The sequence below is a fragment of the Odocoileus virginianus genome, chromosome 1 (assembly GCF_023699985.2).
Source record: "Odocoileus virginianus isolate 20LAN1187 ecotype Illinois chromosome 1, Ovbor_1.2, whole genome shotgun sequence".
NCBI classification, from domain to species: domain Eukaryota; kingdom Metazoa; phylum Chordata; class Mammalia; order Artiodactyla; family Cervidae; genus Odocoileus; species Odocoileus virginianus.
This window is the reverse complement of record NC_069674.1, coordinates 3,355,979-3,369,035: the sequence shown is the minus strand read 5'-3', so window position 1 is coordinate 3,369,035 and position 13,057 is coordinate 3,355,979. Positions and strand designations below refer to the sequence as shown.

The following is a 13,057-nucleotide window of genomic DNA, read 5'->3' as shown; positions in this document are numbered from 1 at the left end:
TGGGGCACCCCAGTGCATATCAGGCCACAGAGAGTGGTGTCCACTGGAAAAAGCAGATGCTCAGCTTCCCAGGTGGTGCTCATGGTAAAGAACCCCCTGCCAGTGCAGGAGACATAAGAGACACGAGTTCGATCCCTGGGTCGGGAAGATCCCCTGGAGAAGGGAATGGCTACCCACTCCAGCAGTCTTGCCTGGGGAATCCCAAGGACAGAGGAGCCTGGTGGGCTACAATCCACTGGGTCAGAGAGAGTTGGACACGACTGAAGGGACTTAGCTCGCACACAGCATGAGCATTGTGAGTAAACTTTTATTTGGGGGCAAAATGAGGACAGTAGCCTGAGAGAGAGCAGATAGCTCTGAGAGACCTGCTTCAAAGAGGTAGGGGGAAGGTCAGTATATGTGTGACTTTGGTGAAGGGGGTGCATGCAGCCAAGCACTCCTTTTGGCTGCAGGTTACTGCTCGTCACAAAAAGCAAGTGTCCCCATTTGTGATTTCAGTGCTTCTCTAGACGTGAGGAGATGTAATACTGGCTCATAAAATCTCCTGAAAATACCTATCTGAAGACCTTTTTGCCTATTTTTTCCCAGAGCACAGGATGCCTCATTCCTGATCTCCGCCCTAAACTCATTTCAGGGGATGTCGAAGGTGAGAGGTTGCAGCAGCTTGTGACTTAGTCCTTGTGGAGGCAGATGGTTACTGTTCAGTTGCTCAGTCGTGTCTGACTCTTTGCAACCCCATGGACTGCAGCACGCCAGGCCTCCCTGTCCTTCACCATCTCCCAGAGGTTGCTCAAACTCATGTCTGTTGAGTCAGTGATTCCATCCAACCATCTCATCCACTGCCGCCCCCTTCTCCTTTTGCCTTCAGTCTGTCCCAGCATCGGGATCTTTTCTAGTGAGTCGGCTCTTTGCATCAGATGCCCCAAGTATTAGAGCCTTAGCTTCAGTATCAGTCCTCCCAATGAATATTCAGGATTGATTTCCTTTAGGATTGACTGGTTTGGTTTCCTTGCAGTCCAAGGGACTCTCTAGAGTCTACTCCAGCACCACAGTTCAAAACTAGTAGAGGCAGATGGCAAGTGCTAGTTTGTGAATAGTTGGCAGTGGGATCCGGTAGCCGAGACCCCGCAGGGCAGGGACCTTGCACGTCTTCCTTCACCTGCATTTCCAAGGTCTCTGAGCTCTCACCCAGGACCCTCACGGGGGAAATCTGCTCCCTGGGGCTGGCCCTGCATTTAAGAGGGTAGTTAACGTTTTTAGCAAGTATTCTCACAGAGAAGTGGGCCATTTGCAGCCCCTCCCCTCTGGGGGCCTGGCCTCCAGCTCAGAGCCCTGGAGAAGCCCCCTGTATATCAGCACCTGGATGTGAATGTGCATCCGCAGAGCGCTGCTCACAGCAGGAAAGCAGGGTTGGAGTGGTAATGGCAACGGTCACGGGTCCCCCCTCCAGGGCCAGCCTCCTCCCGCACCTGGAGGCACCTGCCCGCCCTCTGCAGTCAGGAAGACAGGGGCAGCGTCCAGCCAGGGGAGCCCTGGGCCTGTGATCTGTGTCCCGCCAGGCTGCGGGGTGGCTGTGGTAACAGCGTCATGGGAAGGATGGGAAAGTTCAGGAGAGAGGCTCACTTGGACCCGCAGACGTCATGTGGCAGTGCTGGGATGTGAACCCAGCGAGACTGCAGAATCGGGTGTGCTTTCCCACAGGAACCCCGTCTTTGCAGCCGCTGAGCGTGATTATCTCAGGCATAGAGGTTGCTGGGGGACCCTGCCTCACCTGGGCCCTGGCAGGGCGCCGGGGTCCCACCTGTCTGGCCAGACCTGCTGGACGCAGGGAGTGGCAGTCGTGTGGCCACGTGGCCTGCAGGACAGCTGTCACCCTGCCTGCTCCCTGCCCGTGCCCTTGGCTGATGCACTGCCCACCGCCCCGGGGAGCTGCCCTCGCAGTCTGACCCCTCAGACCTCAGGTGGAGGAGAAATAAACGTTCCCAGAGCAGCTGCTGTGAGCGACCTTCATTTGTCCTTAAAAACTTGGATGTTTATGGGCTGACAAGGGATTTAACTACTTGCAGTGCTTCTGTTTGTGTTTCAATAACCAGAGTACTGAACTGTCTCCTTCTTCCTCCAATAATTCCTCCTTTAGAGAAATATAAATTACAAGTATGTATCAACGACACGAATACAAGTATGTATCAACGACACGAGGCCCAGAAAGAGGTGTTGGCACGGGCGCCCTCGCCCTGGTCCCTGGCCCATTTGCATCAGCATCACTGGGGGTCCTCAGACCTGCAGGGTCTCAGCCCCTCCCGCCACCCCAACCTACTGAGCCAGGATCTGCATTGTAACACCATCCCAGGTGGTTCTGATCCACCTTGAGATGCACTGTTGAAAGAAAACAGGAGCGGATTTTCCTGATAGTATATACTCGGTGAACCTTTTAGTCAAATTTCTGTTTTCTTCCTGGTTGAACTACATTTATATTCTGAAGATCCCCTGCAGAAGGGAAAGGCTACCCACTCCAGTATGCCGGCCTGGAGAATTCCGTAGACTGTATAGCCCATGGGGTCGCAAAAAGTCTTTCGTGAGCGACTTCCACATAACAGGTGGTGCCTTAAAGAACCCACCTGCCAGTGCAGGAGACTTAAGAGAAACGTGTTCAATCCCTGAGTTGGGAAGATCCCCCGGAGAAGGAAATGGAAACCCACTCCAGTATTCTCGCCTGGAGAATCCCATGGACAGAAGAGCCTGAGGCTATGGTCCATAGGGTGGCAAAGAAAGGGACACAAAGGAAGGGACTCTGCAACCAGAATTTGGGCCAATTCTGAATTTTTTGATTTGGTGTGGGAAGAAAGATACACCTACATTCCAGTAGGTGTGCCAGTGAATCAGGGGCCAGAATAACGACCCTCTGGTAAATGTAGGGGCATTTGGAGGGTTAAACACACTGAGTCTATCTCCTGCATTAAGGGGAATTGCAGCCCACTATTCAAATCTGACTGGGGAATTCTCTGTGACAATTGAGTGATGGAGGAATTTAAAATTTTTTTCCCGTGTTTCTTCTGGCAAATGAAGAGGCATTTTAATGAATCCTGATTACGGGGTCTTCATTGTAAAAGACAAAAGCACACCAGACATCTAACCTATTGGATTTGAGCTCGGGTCAAATAAGAGATGATTGTCTGCTGCAAGTACAATAAACCTGCAGGTGAAAGCCGTCCCTGACCTCACCATAATTTAGGGGCAGGAAGCCTGCAGTTACCATTAAGCTGGAGGACGTCTAGTTTTATACGAAAATGACAGACAAGTCTCTGGGGTTCACACAGCAAGCATAATACACTTCTGTGGCAAGGCCATTCCAAAGAGAAAACTTCAGCAAATAGATTCCAGTGTCAAGTTTTCTTTCCCGTCTTGTTCTTCCCACCAGTGTCCAAGGGGACTTCCCGCTGCAGACCCTGAGGATGGAGATTTTCCCATCAGCCTGTATTTATTGAGCCGTGGCCCTGTGTGCGGCACGCGGGTGACGTGGGTCAGCAGCAGTGAGTGAGTCCCGGTCGTGTGTCTCTGTGCACCACCCTGGCTCCCTGGAGGCAGAAAACCAGGAGCAGATCAACTGCCCAGTCCGCACCTGTGGTCGTTTCCTTCCCCACGTATCCCGGCTGCCAACACCCCACCATTTTCCATATCCAGTCACGTCTGCTCTTCTATCAAAGCATCTTCCCACGTTCTTTCTGTTGGCAGAAAAAAAAGTGCACAACGTGAGAATTTGAGTTAAGGTTTATTTGAGGCAAAATGAGGACCGCAGCCCAGGAGACAGCCCTTCAGGTAGCTGAGAAAGTGCTCCACGGAGGCGGCGGGGGGGAGGTCAGTATATACGTGATTTTAGTGGGGCGGTGGGCACAGACAGTCAAGCATACGTTCTGGCCGAAGGTTTCTGCTAGTCACGGGGAGCAGATGTTACTGTTAATGATTCTAGGACTTTTCTAGATATGAGAAGGTGCAAGAACTGGATTGCTAAAGCCTCCTGAAAATACCTAACTGTCTGAAGACCTGTTCTGCCCATTTTCCCAGAGCACAGACCACCTCATTCCTGATCTCCACCCTGGACTCCTTTCAGGGAGCGTCTGAAGGTCAGCAGCTACAGGAGTTCGTGTCCTTATCCTTGTAGGGGGTATATAGCAAGCGCCAGTCCGTAGCTGGCATTGCCTTTTCATTTCCACAGGTCCCAGCATAGTAATAATGATGATGATGATGGTTGACATTCTTGCCTGTGTCATGTGACAGGCACTGTAGGTGTTTTACATGCGTGTCGCCGTTTACCACCACAGCCCTGTGATGTTTAATCCACAGCACTGTCCCCTCCCCCATCCAGATGCTTTCCGCCTAGCATCACTGCAGCTATTTGCTAACGTTCCTTCCTAACCCCAAGGTGCCGCTTCCCAGCACAGCTTGCAGATCGACTCCCTGGAATATTCCTAAATCACGGTTGCACCAGGCAGCTCCTCTCCTTCTAAAGGCAAACACTATTCTGACATCTCTCAGATCCATGTGCTTTGCTTGCTTTTGAACTTTGTATGGATGGAATCATGAAACACGTATTCTTTGGTGTCACATTTAATTTGCTTAAAATCATGTCTGAAAGGGGTCTTCTGGCACACAGCGGAAGTTCTCTCTTGCGTTTCTGTAAAGTATTTCATTGTGTGAACCTGTCCTCAATTGCTAAGTCATGTCCAACTCTTTGCGACCCCATGGACCATAGCCCGCCATAGGATTCTCGGGGCAAGAATACTACCGTGGGCTGTCATTTCCCCCTCCAGGGTATCTTCCTGAACCAGGGATTGAAACAGCACCATATTAGCCCTTCTGTCTGTGGACATGTGTGTTGTTTTCTGACTTGACTCTTCTGCACAGTGGTCATCACGTGTTATTCCAGGGTATGAATGCATGCATTCATATTGAGGACTGCAAGTGATTTTGCTGCAAACTTCCAAAGCAGTCATTCTAATTTATATTCCCACCAGCAGTGCAGAGGCCACTGTCTCTCCTCGCTAGCTTTCAGAATGGCCCAGACTGCTAGGTTACAGGCGTGGTTGGTTTTGACATACCGGTGAGCATATGATGGGGTCTCACTGTTGCTTAAATTTCCATTTCTCTGCCGGCTGATGAGCTTGAGCACCTTCTCATGTGCTTGTTGTCCATTTTGGACAGCTTTCCTCGAGGGTCTGTTCAGGTATTTTGATCTATTTTTTATTGCACTGGGTTACCTGACACCCCCCCCCCTCCCACTTGTTGATCTGTAAAAGCTATTTATATATTCTGGATATGAGACCATCAGCTAGATTATGACAGACATCCTCTTTCCTTACAGCTTGCCTTCTCACACAGTGGTTTTCACAATGATGTCTTGGAAAACAGTATTTTAGAATTTTGGTGACACCTGATCTGTTAGCCTTTGCTTTCTGTTTCATGGTTTCCTTCTGTTATCATCTAATGATATTTTTGCCCTGTTCAAGGACTTGAAGAGTCTTCCTTTGTTATTGTCTAGAAGTTTTATTTTACTTTTGACGTTTCAGTCTGTGATTGATCCACAATGTATTTTTTAATGTGGTGTGAGGTGTCGGGAGTCGTTATTCATTATTTCCATGTTGATATTGAGTTACTTCATCACCATTTTGTAAGTACACCATCTTTTCTTCTCAACAGAGCTATGACACCTTTATTAAAAGTTAGGCGACACGTGGCTCTATTTCTGGATAGTCTATCTGTTCTATTGGTTGACTTATTTATTCTTTTGGACCAAAATCACATTGTTGGAGTTATTGTACCTTGAAATAAGTCTTGTTACTGATGGTTTGGGGCTTCCCAGGACTCTAGTGGTAAAGGGCCCACCTGCCAATACCCGAGACCGAGGGTCAATCCCCAGGCTGGGAACATCCCCTGGAGGAGGGCAGGGCAGCCCACTCCAGTATTCTTGCCTGGAGAATCCCATGAGCAGAGAAGCCTGGCAGCCTATAGTCCATAGGATTGCAAAGAGTCATACACAGCTGAAGCGACTTAGCATGCATGCTCATGCACTGATGTTTTACGTGCTTCAGATATCAAGATTATCTTTACTAGGTTGTCTTTACTATTCTTTGCCTTTTACATTTTCCTAAAAATGTTCTGATCAGCTTGTCAAATTGCACACATGGGCATGTGCACATGGGTACACACACAGCATTTTGGGTTGAGATTGCTTTCAGTCTATAGAGATGAAATTGATGAGAAGTTACATACTTATAATATTAAATTTTCCAAACCATAAATGTGATATACCCCTCTGGTTTTGATTTAGACCTTTAGTTACTCTTAATACCATCTTCAAGTTTTCTGTGTTGATGTCTTACACAGTTTTATGAGATTGAGTCCTACGTATATTTGGGGATTATTGATGCTAATATAAATCTTTTTATCCTTTTTCTTTTCTGTTTTTTTTTTTCTATTTCATTTTTATTTGTTTATATTGGTAAAATGGTAATATAAGTTAGACTAATTTTATATTGACTTTGCATTTCTGAGTCATTTAAAACAATGTTTTATTTATACTGTTTTGTAATTTTATTTTTTACTATGCAAGGGAACATTTTGGATTTTTTATTCCTTATACTCATAGTGCTTAACTGAATATTTACCAAATAAATATTTCATTACTTGTTGACTGATGATTTGCGAAGGAACTTCTTAGTCCTTTCTGGTTACTCTGAAAGTGATAACTTATCAGACTAATTCTTCAGTGGTCTGACTGTTTTAGCTAAATCTGATAAGATAAATGTAACTAAATTTTGTGGGTATCCAATCATCTTATAAATTACATTTTTTGAAATAAATAACCTCCTCTTAAGTCAGTTATGCACGTATTCCTGCAGATGCTTCTGTACTAAAATCTCATCTCACCAAAGGTTATTTTGTTACTGAAAGTGGGATCTGGCCGCTCACTGCTCCAAAGCCAATGCTCAAGAGGCAAGGTTGGTGGAAAGGAAAGTCTGCTTTGTTTTGGAGGCTCGCAGCTGGAGGGAGGGCAGACTCCTGCTTAAAGGCCAGCTCCCCGCTGGCAGTCAGTGGGAAGAGCTTTCAAGGGGACCTGAAAGGGGTGCGCAGGCTGAGGGAGGGGCTACACGCAGAACAGCACCCTCGGCTCCGACGGCCGTCTTGCAGCTGGTCATGGGTGGTCTGATCAGCATCTTCTTGGTTGTTTTAAGCACAGTCTTCAGTTCCAGGTCCTTTTGTTTTTCATTTCTTTGAGCCCGGCTCTCGGGGCCGTGGCAGCCTGGGTCCTGGCTGCAGCAGGGTGATCACGCAGCTAGCTTCTCCTCCTGAGGGGTTTCAGTGTCTGAAAAACAGCTCACGGGACTCGGCTCTGAATATCATCACAGCCCTTGAGAAGGACTAAAGGTCCTTAACTTGGCTTATCTGACTCGACTGTTCGGTCTTGTTTGACTCTTTCCTTTGCTTCTGCATTTCCTCATTTCTCTGTTCAAACTTATTTCTTGGCTAAAACTTGTGGCTCAGCTGGCAAAGAATCCACCTGCAATGTGGGAGACCTGGGTTCGACCCCTGGGTTGGGGAGATCCCCTGGAGAAGGGAACGGCTGCCCACTCCAGTATTCTGGCCTGGAGAATCCCATGGACTGTATAGTGCAGTGGGTCACAAAGAGTCGGACACGACTGAACTTTCACTTTCACTTTTTACAGACAAGAGGCAGGAGGAAGGCATGGTGGTGTAGGGTGGCGGTTGAAGGACCGTAGGGTCCTGTAAGATTGAGGGTGCAGCAAATAAAGAACAAAAGGAATAAAATTGGAAAAAAAGCAGAAAAGATAAAAAATTGGAAGATGATTAGAAAATTCTATTGAAATTTGATATCTACTACATTATCAGGCAAATTTCATGAAGCCCCAGGTTTTACCCTATAGACAGTATTACCTTGTATTTTAAGAGTTAAAATATATAAAAGTCTCTTGGACAAAAGTTTCTTTCAAACCAGTCATTTAATGGAAGAATCATTCCTAAAATGAAAAAAAAATCCTCATCCTGCATTTACCATCCTCATATGATGTATTTTAAATGAACAGTGAATATCTGGACCTTAATACGTAAAGCATGAGGTTAATATAAAAAGAAGTTCATCTAAAATTAAAATTTAAAAAGCACATTAATTCCCTTTGATCTTACACCAAACAAGTACAGCGCCTCTTTCATTAATGCATTATCTTTAGAAAAGAGTCCAGGTTTGTCAGAATTGAAGTAAGATTCATTTAATCAGCTACTGTAGTTCATCTGTTAAATCACAGCTCTTTGCTCTCCATTTGTGAAATAATCTTCAAACTAATGAAGTAAGGTCAATTGCATGCAGTTTTATTCGAGCCAAATTGCTGTTAATTGCACCAAAGGCTTCAGTAAGGTCAATAAATGTTGCCTTTTTATATCTTCTCTTGAAAATGGCAGAAAATAAGCTTCTTTTCTCTGTAATGCATTCAGGCTTAGGGCAACTCATTGCAGAAGGGCTGTCAGCTGATCAGGACTTTTATTACCTGATTTGAAGTTGTTCCATTTTTAAAGAATGGTCGGAGGGCTCAGGGTTACCAAGGCAGCTTTAGAAAGGACGCCTTCCTCAGTCATTGTCCTCATTCCTCAAGTGACATTAGCATCCTGCAGGTGGGCGCTCCATGTAGACGCTGGACTTTGACTTCTGGGGAGAGTCAGTCTGGACCCTGTGATCCTTTCCCCCTACCTTCCTTTGCCACAAACAGTACACGTTTACAAGTCGGCTCCACTCTTTTTGCCATGTGAGGTGTACCAAGGGCTGGCACAGAGAGCCAGGCAGCCTGGTCCCCCGAGATAAAGAGAAAGGGACCTGGACCCTGGGGATTCAGCATCTCACCGGGGCCTCGTGAATTCTGAACATCTGACATAGCTCTTGGGACTTGATCAAGTAAATCTTCAGTGAATTTTCTCTCAATGTATGTTCAATGTGTGTATCTTTCTCATCATCTCAGTTTGTAAACCAACACCGTGTGTGTGTGTGTGTGTGTGTGTGTGTGTGTGTGTGTGTAATAGTGGCACATGTGTGTAATATGTAGGTGCGTGACAAGGAAGGCCAGAAGCACAGAAGACAGGAGGCAGATGGGAGTGGGCAAAGGCAGGGGCTGGAGGGGTGGCCCAGGAGGGGACCACGTGTGCTGGGGGTCATCGGGGCTCTGGGAAGGATGATGTGGCCTTTTCTCTTCTTTATCCCCACGTAAGTTACGATTAGAGCGTGTTTGGCATGTGATGTATTGATGCTGCAATTCAGAAAGCCATATGTTTCTGAGTGCAGAGCTGAGCAGAACGACCTTTGGCGGCCAGTGAACTCAGGAAGGGTACCGCCCGTCCTGGTGGACATGGTCAGAGGTCCGCGGATGACATGGAAGGCAGGCTGGCAGGGAGGGGGAAGATGAGGTGGTGAGTGCCTCCCAGGACGAGCCCTGGAGTGATGCTGGGGGCTAAAGGGTCCATCTCAGTCTGCGATGTAAACAGTGTCAGCCTGGGCTGGCTTTCGTCCAGTTACCACGTCCTGTTTGCTGAGGCCTTTGGCATTGGCAGTCCGTGCTGGAGATGAAAGAAAGGCCAGTGCCCCGAGAGCTCGCAGCCCCATGAGGGTGGCAGGGGGAGCCGTGGGGAGCAAGTCCTCACTACTGAGTCCACCCCTCCTCCTACCCCTCCTCCCCCTCCTTGCCCTCCCTCTGTCCTCCCTGGGATCGTCAGAGCCCTCTTGCCTTCTAACTCATTTGACTGCATTGTGCACCATCTCCCGCGCTAACCCACACACTCCTGAGAGCAGGGGGAAAGTTTGTCCTTTTCTGTCACCCAAGGCGCCTAGAACAGGGCCTGGATAGTAAGCCCTCCTAAGGATTTGTTGAGGGAATAGAATGAACTCGTGAATAAATAGCCACATGAAATACTAATATAGAGGTATAAACAGAGGCATTGTTGAGAGGTGGGCTGGGGTAGATTCAAAGAAAGTTTCCCAAAACTGGTGATGCCAAATAACCGCGATAGACTGAGATGACGAAAGAAAGAAAGTGAAGTCGCCCAGTCGTGTCCGACTCTTTGCGACCCCATGGACTGTAGCCCACTAGGCTCCTCTGTCCATGGTATTTTCTAGGCAAGACTACTGGAGTGGGTTGCCATTTCCTTCTCAGGGCAGACGACTGAAATGTAGAACAAATAGCGCCTCTTCCTGCAGGAATGTGTCATCCAGGGTTTCTTTACCTTCTGCATGTTTGCATCCCAATTCTCACAACCTTGAAATGTTTCTCAAAATCACCAACATATTTTTTCATGTATAGACTGTACTGCTTTGGTTATTGGTCATGATGATGGCAGGTACCATTTAGTGAGCACACTTTTTTAGGAACTGTTGTGCAGAAGGATAACCCAGAGATGGGCTTCCCAGTTGGTGCTAGTGGTAGGGAGCCCATCTACCAATGCAGGTAGACTTAAGAGATGTGGGTTCAGTTCCTGGGTCAGAAAGACCCCCTGGAGGAGGGCACAGCAAGCCACTCCAGTATTCTTGCCTGGAGAATCCCATGGACAGAGAAGCTGGTACAGTCCATAGGGTTATACAGAGTTGGACATGACTGAAGCGACTTAACACGCACACACACAACCCAGAGATAATAACTAGTAAGTGGGAGAGCCCAGGCCTGTTCCTGGGGAATCTGATTTCAGAGCCTGAATCCCCACCTTGACAAACATATTTTTAAGTGTTAAGTGAAAGTCGCTTAGTCGTGTCCGACTCTGCGACCCCATGGACTATACAGTCCATGGAATTTCTCCAGGCCAGAATACTGGGTTGGGTTGCCTTTCCCTTCTCCAGGGGATCTTCCCAACCCAGGGATCAAACCCAGGTCTCCTGCATTGCAGGTGGATTCTTTACCAGCTGAGCCACAAGGGAAGCCCAAGAATACTGGAGTGGGTAGCCTATTCCTTCTCCAGGGGATTTTCCCGACCCAGGAATCAAACCCGGGTCTCCTGCATTGCAGGCGGATTCTTTACAAACTGAGCTATCAGGGAAGCCTACCTTGACAAATAAGTCCACCCCAAAAATAGGCACTAAAGCACCCCTGAGAGCTAAACGTTCCAATTAGTGAAGGAAGCCTTCCTGGAGAAATAGATGTCAGCCTTGAACCAGGGAACGTCTGGACAGCTGTGGGAGACGCAGAGGGTAGGAGGGTTTTCTGGGGGCAGGTGTAAATGACCCAACGGCTGGATGCAGAAGGGCTGTGCACAGAGAAAAATCGATTGTTTTATCCGTGATTGTTGCTTGGCTCTGACTTGGAAGGTTTAGATGCTGGGCTCGTCCTGGCTCATTTTTCTGTGTCAGTGGTGATCCTCTTTTTCCTCTTTCCTTAAGCATGGAAGCTGGCATAAATCTGCTTGCATGAGCTGCCATTTAGCAGTTGGGACAGTGTAGTATGGTGATTTTACTTGTTCTTGGAATATTATCTGGGTGCCCTGGATAGGGAGCTTTCAGGGAACCCTTGGCCACGGGACTCCCTGGGGGAAATGAGGCCATGTCCAGACGCTGATTCCACGCTCCCTCCACCTCTCAAGTCTTTGACTTTGACCCAAAATCCTAGATGACTCCCTTTGTTTCTTCGTTCCATGTCACCTCTTGCAGGCTCAGGGTTTCTCTGTTTCTCTATTTACAGCAGCGAGCAGCTGCCCCAAACCAGTGTAAGTTGATTTGCCAAAGACAGAGACGCTTCAGACTAGAAAAATAACCCTGAAGTGGATCTGAATAAAATATCGCACACCATGTATTGCTTCCTCTGAAAACGCCTGGATTCGGTGCTTTGCAGCAGAAGTCTCTTTGTGACATGTCACTTGCTTCAGCTCTGTAAAGAGAAGCTGAAAAGCGCCGAGAGAATGATTACCTTGTTTAAAGTTCACTAGGCATAGCAATGAGCTGTTTTCCAAGTGACCAGCCTGTGTGATTTATGACTGTATGCCAGAAAAATTGAATTATATGGCATAAATAAGTAGAGAGTTGATATGGGCTCCACAAATAACAGGAAGCTGTTATTGTCTTCTACCAGCGAGAATCCATCCCTGATGGCCTGGGCGAGATCTGCCTTCTCTTGTGCATGTAGTTCTTATTGAGTCTGACGAGTATCTGTGTGTGAGATGCCGGACGCTGTGGGCTGGTGGCTGATGGAGGACCTTTGACTGTGCCTTTTGTCCAGAGTTATCTGATGGCATGCAAGCTGTCACTGAGGCTCCAAGATTTATTTTTAATAGTGATAACCAGCTGAGTCACAGCGCCCTGCCCTGCCGTGTGCTCCAAGACTCTACAGGACGTGTATTTGGTCCTCACTCTTTCTAGACTGACTCACCCTGAAGGTCAGGGTGAGCTGAAAGGACTTTTGAGGTTTCTTCCTGCCCCTGTTTGTGAGGACGTTATGAAACCTTGTTGCTTGTTTGTATTATCACGTGGGTGTGGGCTGGAAGTCCAAATCAACAAGGTAAAATCTCCCAGGAATAAATGTAATCTTTCATGTCGGTTAAAAAAATGAAAGCAATTTGGAGAACACCTGAGCAGAGAGATCTCAGGAGTGTTTGCCAGCAGAACAAAACAAAACACCTGGAGTCTGAATTGAGTTCATGCTTCGCATGGGCCCCGTCTGAGACATTGCAGTGGATGTGGCAATAAATAGGTATTGTGTTTAATTATTAATTATTTTGCTTAATAAGCTATTATTATTACTGATTAATTGACCACTCCGTGGCAGGTCCTAGACAGGTGCTTACAGCACTGACTCATGTAATTCATACATATGTCCTCTGAAGGAGATGCTGTATCAATCCTGCCTCACAGATGAGAAAACTCAGAGGCGTCAGGTAACTTGCCGTGTCCTGCGGTGCTGGACCTGGAACCCAGTTCGTCTCCAGGGTTCCCCAGGCGAGGTCCTCTGTGGCCACGGCCCCACCTCTGGGGTGTGGGCTCAGGCCTGGCAGCGTGTCCCCTGGTGGGGAGCCCACTGGGTCC

The 13,057-nt window shown here is 47.6% G+C and overlaps 1 protein-coding gene across 6 annotated transcripts in view; it reads left to right on the top strand.

The window, feature by feature from the left end:
• DPP6 (dipeptidyl peptidase like 6) overlaps positions 1–13,057 on the top strand; it is a 1,052,271-nt gene that overhangs the window by 584,296 nt on the left and 454,918 nt on the right. The window lies entirely within an intron of this gene.